At 45.8% G+C, this 8,679-nt stretch overlaps 1 long non-coding RNA gene across 1 annotated transcript; it reads left to right on the top strand.

Annotated features, from left to right (window-relative positions):
• The first annotated feature begins 792 nt into the window (after nucleotides 1-792).
• Nucleotides 793-8,223, top strand: LOC123811787. Its single transcript, XR_006784441.1, has 3 exons — nucleotides 793-978; nucleotides 2,424-2,525; nucleotides 6,280-8,223. It is a non-coding gene; the product is annotated as an uncharacterized LOC123811787 (long non-coding RNA).
• The last annotated feature ends 456 nt before the right edge of the window (nucleotides 8,224-8,679 follow it).

Below are 8,679 nucleotides of genomic sequence, written 5' to 3'. Positions count from 1 at the left end.
CAAGCTGCCGCCTCCCCGGGAAAGGTCGCAGCCAGCCAGTCCCGCGCCCCCCACCGCGGAGAGCCGGACCCCCTGGGGTCTTAGCAGGGGTGTCGGTCCCAGCAGTCTCTCCCTCAAGTCCAGGAAGCCCAGGATCCGGAGGCCTTCAGGATGGAGCCGAGACTGGGTGTGTTGCCGCTGTTCAGGTTCATGGTATTGGTGCAGATGGAAAAATATTCACGGAGCCATTGGGATGTCTGGCAGGCCTTTACTCATGGGTGGGAGAGCCACGCACACTGCAAGCTGCATGTGCGTGTCTATCTGCGTGTCTCATGTCGTGGCCCCTGCTCCCCAGCGTGGCCCCTGTCCCCTTGCGTCTCTCTCATCCTCATGGCCCCCAGCAGGGAGTCCCTACCTGTTTAAGTACTAAACAGGAACAAAGCTGGGGAACTGCCAGAACATTATGTAACATAACATAATTCTGTGCATGTGAGCTCACTTCATGTCATGGGAACAGTGTATCAGACCCAGTCTCAAGACTGTGAGAACACTAGTTACCAGACCCCTCCAAGGCTATGGGAACACTGCTCCCTGTAGTTTCCCCGACACCTGGGTGAGGAAGCCAGACTGCCTCCACTTACCCTACCCTGGGGGTTCAGTTAAGTGAAAGCCCAGCGATTGCTGAGGCGGGGCCTTGGCCCTCACCCAGGCCGGCCCCCATCCGGTCCCAGGGTCCTCCTTGGCCCAGGGTGGGCGGGCGCCTCCCCTGCCGCTGCAGCCTCGTCTCTCGGACTAGGAGGCTTCGTGGTCCGCCTCAGGCCCCTGGGGCTTGGCCTGGGTCTCCTTGGCCGCCGCAGCACCGTCCCGCAGGGCTGTCCCCAGGGCTCTCCCTTCCTGCCGGGTGCGGAGCCGCCTCTCCCAGCCCGCGTCCGCCTCCCTGGGGGCACTGCAGCCAGTCCCCCCTCTCTTCGGAAGATGCTAATCTAGAGGTCGAGAGAGGTAAGCACATCAATGACTGTGGACGGCATGGAGTGACAGGTGTCCTAACTGACGTGCGCTCGGGGGAGGGAGCGGGACCTAATCCTGTCTCCGCCTGTGCTCAGCCTAGGGGAAGAGGTCGCAGAAGTAACCCCACAGGCGAAGTGCTGTTCAGGAAGTACCCTCGCTGACTGGGCGGGGAGAGACCTTTACATCCCCCCTTGGCAGTGGGGGTGGGGGTGTGGGTTGCGTTTCTGCTCATCCTCCCCCTCCCTCGTTGTCGTTTACCAGTTGTTTCTAGCGCTTCTGCTGAGCTGTGCGGCTGTATGTCGTTTGGTCTCAGTTTGCGTTCATCTAACAACTGATGATATGCCGCATCATTTCACGTACTAATTGTCGATTTCTGTATCTCTTTGTGTGTGGGGGGCAATGCCTATTTGAATCCTTTGCCATTTAAAAATTGAATCATTTGTCAGTTTATTGTTGAGCTGTAACTGATCTTAAAAGATTCTGGGATACTGTCCCCTTATCCGATACCTGCTTTGCAAACCTATTCTCCCGTGCTGTAGGTTGCTTTACTTTACTTACGGTGTCCTTTGAAGTACAATTTTTACTTATTTATTTATTTTTAGAGAGAGGGAAGGGAGGGAGAGAGGGAGAGAAACATCAATGTGTGAAGCATCAATGGGTTGCATCTTGCACGCCCCCTACCGGGGGCCTGTAGGTTTACATACTCTCCCTCTTCTTAACACACACCTTTTATTATTTTTTAAGGGGCTCTCTGGAGGGAGATGGAGAGGCGCTGATTGGTCTTCCTAACCGAATATTTTGTGCACATATTTTTAACTAGTTGCAATGGAGTGTGTACATTCTGTCTTGGCTCTTGTTTCCACTTCTTCATTTAAGCATGTCCTACATTGCTGAACTTCGTCATAATCATTGTTTGTACTTGATCATGACCATATTTTTAGTAAAACAGTTTGTTGTGTTCTTATTATTACTGTAATGTTATTATTTTAGTTCCTGCCTCCTTTGCTTTCTTCACCCTTCCCTCCACGCTGCCGTCATGTACACTCACCTTTCCTCAGGTAACCAGTGCCAACAATGTTGACACTTTGGGAACAGTAAGTGTTAAATTTTTTCCTCTGGTCCATCTGTCTGAGTGAAAGCTATCAAGAATATTTTCTCAAGAGTGGGTGGCACTGTCATCAAGAGAGTAATTTCACGTGCATGTGGGTTTTCCAGGAAATGACGTGGTTTCGGCTGTGGGTGAGGTGGTGTGCAGTGTCCATCCAGTGGCTCCAGCGCGGGCATGTCCACCTTGGTTCCTAACTGGGAGTGAACTGTATGCCCTGTAATAATTCTTCTGATTTGAATGAAATAATCTGCAGCTATTTCTGCAACCTTTTCTCAGTCCTAGAAAATAAAGCACCACTGCTTGCTTAACTTAGGCCTTTTCTCCACAGGTCGAAAGCATTGATGTAAGGCGTGATGGTCACACTCTGAAAGGGAACGGTGACAAGTTGAGACAAAAGGGAAAAGAAGATAATTTATAAGAGGCACTGCAGGTAATGACACCCACCAGTTGTTTAAAGATGCAGCCATCTTACCTTTTAAGGAATTAGATTAGTCAGCAGCAAATGTTTTATGTGCGCCTTTGCCCTTTCTAGTGAATGTAGCACCAGGAACACCACGCTTTGAGATTGACCTCTTCGGAGCTTTAGGAGCATCTTCCATTCAAAACTATTTTCTAAGTTATAGATATTAAAAAGTATATTTAAATAATGTTAAGATTGTGACACAAACACCAAATGACAATATTCAGGAGTTTCAGAACAGGCTTACATACTATTACTGTTCACTTAGTAACTTTTTTAAAATGATATTTTGATTTGCTATTACAGTTGTCCCAATTTTTCTTCCTTTGCCCGGCCCCACCCAGCACCCCCACTCCCTCAGGCAGTTTCCGCACCTTTGTTCATGTTCTTTGGTCATGTGTGTCAGTTCACTGGCTACTCCATTTCCTGTGCTGTACTTTACACCCCCATGGCTACTCTGTAACTTACCTATTTGTACTCCTCAATCCCCTCACCTCTTCATGCATTCCACCAAACCCCCTCCCATCTGGAAACCATCAAAATGCTCTCCATACCCATGATTCTGTCTCTGTTCTTCTTGTTTGCTTAGTTTGTTTTTTAGGTTCAGTTGTTGATAGATATGTATTTATTGCCATTTTGTTGTTCATAGTTTTGATCTTTTTTTCTTAAATAAGTCCCTTTAACATTTCATGTAATAATGGTTTGGTGGTGATGAACTCCTTTAGTTTTTTCTTGTCTGGGAAACTCTGTAATGCCCTTTGATTCTAAATGATAGCTTTGCTGGGTTGAGCAATTTGGGCTATAGGACCCCACTTTTCATGGCTTTGAATATTTCTTGCTAGTCCTTTCTAGCCTGCAAACTTTCTTTTGAGAAATCAGCTGACAGTCTTATGGGAACTCCCCTGTGGGTTACTGTTTTTCTCTTGCTGCTTTTGAGATTTTCTCTATGTCTTTAAACTTTGGCACTTTAATTATGATGTGTCTTGGAGTGGGCCTCTTTGCATCCATCTTGTCTGGAACTCTCTGTGCTTCCTGTACTTGTGTGTCTACTTCCTTCACCAAATTAAGGAAATTTTCTCTCATTATTTTTTTATTTTTTCAAGTAGATTTCCAATTTCTAGCTCTTTCTCTTCTACTTCTGGTACACCCGTGATGTGAATGCTGGAATGCTGCAAGTTGTCCCAGAAGCTCCTTACAATATCCTTTTTTTTGGATTCTTTTTATTTCTTGTTGTTTTGATTGATTGTTTTTTGCTTCCTTATGTTCCAAATTATTGATTTGATTCTTGGCTTCATCCACTCTACTGTTGTTTCCCTGTAAATTGTTCTTTATTTCAATTAGCATAGCCTTTTCAGACTGAATCTTTTTTATGCCACTGAGGTCCTCACTAAGTTTCTCGAGCATCCTTATAACCAGTGTTTTAAACTCTGCATCTGATAGATTGTTTAACTCCATTTCGTTTAGCTCTTTTTCTGGAATTTTGATCTGTTGTTTCATTTGGGCCATATTTCTTTGTCTCCTCATTTTGACAGCCTCCTTATATTTATTCCTATGTATTAGGTAGAGCTTCTCTCACTCCTTGTCTTGGTAGCATGGCCTAAAGTAGTAGATGTCCTATAGGGTCCAGTGGCACAGCCTCCTCTATCACCCAAGGTGGATACTCAAGGTGTGGCCTTCATGTGGGCTGAGTACACCCTCCTCTTGTAGTTGAGCCTTGGTTGCTATAGGCAGATCAATGGTAGGGATTTGCCCAGGACAGTCAGCTGCAAGGACTGGCTATGGCCACTGACCACCAACCTCTGCCCTATGTGGAGGATCAGCTGTGCAGGGACAGGGTAGTGGTGCTCCAACATGGTCTGTGGCTTCCTATTGGGTGTACAGGCTCTGGGGTTTCCCAGGTGATACAGGCCAAGGTCATCCCCTCCTGTGTTCTGCCCAGGGCCACCCAGCATGAGCTGAGCTATACAGGAATCTGCAATGTAGTTGAGTACAGGTGGACTCTGCCTTAAAACCTTCATATGGCAGTCCTGTTTCATAAATCACTGCTGTGAAGAGTTTTAAAAATAAAATCTTGCTTTCTAAAGTAATACTAGTTACTTGTGTTTTAATACCGTACTGGATGTTAAAGGAGCAGTCAGGACCCTGGTGCAGGAGGAGGGAGAAGGAAGAAGGGAGAATCTACTCACCCAGATCCCTCCCTTTCCTGATTACCTGTCGTGATCTCACAGGGCAGGTCTGTGTTGCCTATACTGAATCTAGGTTTAACTTAGAAGATAAACGTATTAAAGTCTGTCCCACAGTTGTCTTTTTCAACACCTGTGTTGGAGAAATAAAAAATGAGGAGAGGAGCGAATTGCTTATTGGTCTTTTCTTGTTGACTCATAAAGGTGCTGACCAACCTCAAACCCTTCACAGCTCTCATCCCCTCCCTGATGGAACCACCAGGTGTCCCCTTCCTGTTCTTTTATCAGTGACTGGGCAAACAATCTTTCCTTTCTAGTATGTGTCATCTCTTATCTTTATTTTTCAAGCAGTGTTGAATTTGAGAAATTTCTTATAGTTTTCATTTGGGATGATGCTATGAAGCTTTATCTTCATTTCTGGTCTTTACTTTTCCTACCTGGTGGACCCTCTCATCTCACATCATTATTAAATCATCACAACTCTGACGTGTTTATAAATCCCAGTCCTCAGAAGTAAGAGGTAATTACACTGCCTTGTGCAGTGGTTTAAAAATGTAGAGTTGTGTGTGAAGCTTTTGGCCAAATTCTCCAAATACATTTAAACTCTACTAGTGCCCTTATTTGGATGAATTTTTAAAGTCATTATTATTATTCATACAATACTGGTTATTATTTCTATTTGATAAGAATGACATTTTTAAACAAAAATACTGAGGAAACTTTCTAAATGCACAGGAAACTATTCAAATAAACAAATTGTAATTTACTATATACCTGCAATACAATTTTTTTTGCAGAGAAACAAACTATTCTCTTTAAATATTATAGGCCAAGTCAACTTCATGCAAATTCATTTAAGAATAGTTTGAGATTTAAGTATTTAATAAAGCTGATAGAAGATCTAACTTATGTATTCAGTGTCTTTCAATGAACAATGATGTTCTCGTGACTGCCTGGAAACAAATGATGAAATTTTATTTGGTGTTTCTGCTGCATCAATCAATTCTATAAATATCTTTCTAATGGGGTACAATATATATTTTCAGTAGTTTACTGTAATATTAAGAGATAATATGTATTGAGTACTTTCTACATGCCAGTAACTTTTCTAAGTACTATCTATGGATTATCTCACATAATACTCACAGCAACACTTTAATGGCCTCACTGTTTTATAGATGCCACAGAGGCACATGAAGAGAGTGGTACACAACTAGTAAGTCATGGAGCTGGGATTCAGGCAAAGTAGTGCTACTCCAGAGCTCGAACTCTAAGTCCTCACTAACTCAAAATGTGGTTCCCAGGCCAGCTGTGTCTCTAGTACCTGGGAATTAACCAGAGGTGCAGAATCTCAGATCCCACCCCAGACCTACTGAAGATCTACATTTTTAGAAAGATCCTCAGGTTGTTGGTACCTTAAAGTTTGAGAAACACAGCTCTAAACTACTCTGCAATTCTGCCCTTACTATAGGTTTGGGTAGATTCTTCAAGTTCTCGAGGTCCCCAAAATGTCTTGAGGTTCTTTCCTTGCCATCTTTCAGGAAAATAAGCTTCATTCCTTACCTGGAAAAGCAACCATGAAACGTGACCAAGAAAGAGTACGGCTGATGCGGTGTCAGTCATACAGAAGTGACCTGCGGACCTGATGGCATCACCAGAGATTTTTAAACTGTGGACAGAGGATCTGTCAGATTGTTACTGCTTAATTTCATACCAACGAAATTTGGAAGTCTTCTCAACTGACAGTCTTACCGACTCAGAAACTGGTTTATGACTTGTCGTGATCTTTAACCTTTGTGTTCTTTCCATTTTCATAGAGTGTGTACTATGACCTTATTTACCTGATTGCTGGTTAACATAGTATACGCCTGACTTTAGAAGCCCATCTGCATCACCCCCGCCTAAGATGAGAGTCAACGGTTTAACTGGATTGACTTGCTATCAGCACTAGATGGTTGGGTTGGATACAACAATTCCATATCAAGAGGAAGATGTTTTAAGATTCCAGGCTATCTCTGCTTTGGAAGAATTGGCTAATGGGATTCCACTCTCTGTTCCAGTCTCAGGTCCCATTCCCTGGTCTCTCTTAGATTAGACAGGCAGGGACCTCAACCCTTGTCAGCAGGAAGCAGTTACTGAAGAGAAGGAAACCCTCCTCCCTCATCACCCTTAGAAGATTTTAGGGATGGGAGTCTCTGAGGGGGGAATGAGGCAGGATAGTAAGAAGCTAGGAAAATTTCTTGGCAAGTAGAATAGGGAAACTGAGACAGAGAGCTGAACACAATGGCTGAGCAGTTTACAGCTAGGTTGGTTCAGGTGGTTAGCTGGGTGGAAGGCCCAGACTGCTTGTCAGGGGGCAAAACTGAGATAAAAAGGATCCCATCCCCATGGTAACCTCTCCTCCCCTGGTCTTTCCTCTCCGGAGACAACATCCAGGACGAAGTTGTGTTTCAGCTCCAGACCCAGAAAAGCAGCAAGATCCGGTGGCCAACATAAGTAGGTCACACTGAACCAGGACTAGCTACAATGACTGAAGACCCCCTGCCCTGCCACTGACTGATTGGAGACCATGACCTGGAAAGGGCGCACCTAGAGAACTGATGCATATTTTGCTGAAAATCTCCCCTGAGACCTCTCCTAATATTTAAACCTGCAAGAGAGAGGTAAAAGCCTCAAGACAAAGGACCCATCCCACCTGTGCTCTCCCTCTGGGGAGCAGCCAGCAACATTCGCTTTCCCTTCTTCTCCCTCAACTTCTTTCTTCACAGGCACGCATGTCCTAAACTCTAAGGCAATGGGCAGCTGGCAGCTTGTCCCACACGGACGATCCCCTGACCTGTCCTTAAAAAGCCCCCTTTTCTCTGACTTCTGGGGTAGGGTCAGAGAGGGCATTCATCCTTCTGAATTAGGCATCAGAGGAGGCAGGACATCCCCCGCAGGGCTGTAAGGGCTTATGACCACCCAGCCTTCGGAGGAACCCATGGGAGACACCTGGGCTTTCCCGCTCAAGGTATTTTATGGGTACTTGGGATCAAGGTCCAGAGTCCCAGGATTGCACTTGTGGGAAGTGAGGATGTCCTTGGTCTTCAAGGACTTAGGTATAAGTGGTAGATCTCCCCTTTTATCAGGGCTGTCCTGGTTGTTCTGTTTGCTGTTCCACACCTGATTGTTTTTGTTCTTTGCCATCCCTTTTGTGGATTCTTCCTGGACTTTCACCTCCATTTCCTTTGGGCCAGGATGTGGGATGTTACCAGATGGGCCCAGCTTCACAACCTTGAATCCCTGCTCAGGTGGTGAAGGCAGGAGAGAAAATCTTTGCTTTGGAGGGGGGATACAGACAGTTCTTGAGGGTCCAAACACTCTAGAATTTCGAGCAGACAGCACAAGCTTCTTTGGAGGGTCCTTCCAGTTCACCAAGGGGAGAATCCCCACAGGGGAGCACATCGTCTTCAGCAGAGGACACTGCCTTCTTGCTGTGATGTAAAAGCCAGAAGCTACAGGTGCACAATCTCTGTGATCAGGGTGCAGGAGCAGCAGGGTGGTCCCGGCCAGGTGGGGCATCATCGCAATGGACCGGGAAAACTGCTGGATGATGGCCACTGGGCAAGGGATGGCGACGGCACCAGCGGCAAAATCGTTGATGAAACTTAGAAATCAAATTGCCCATCTAGAGCCAGATGTGCGCCAAACAAACTGAGAATAGAGCAGAAATGAGAGAGCTTCTCCTTTGCTCCCTACTCCTCTGGGGCTCCAGCACGCACTGAACTAACTGTAGCCAGGAGTTCTGATGTCTATGGAAATGTCAGCAGAGAAAGGCGCATGTGCCACGTCCAGAGTGTGGGAAGAGAGATCAAAGGGCAAGTGTCGGGCCCCAATGGCTGGCTAGTCCCTTCATGACTTCCTAGCCCCTGGGGCCTCCAGTTGCTGGCCCCCCATGAGGG

This window comes from Phyllostomus hastatus, unplaced genomic scaffold (genome assembly GCF_019186645.2).
Source record: "Phyllostomus hastatus isolate PE091 unplaced genomic scaffold, TTU_PhHast_1.1 phas_contig_150, whole genome shotgun sequence".
Classification (NCBI taxonomy): Eukaryota; Metazoa; Chordata; class Mammalia; order Chiroptera; family Phyllostomidae; genus Phyllostomus; species Phyllostomus hastatus.
This window is presented reverse-complemented; position numbering and strand designations above follow the sequence as displayed.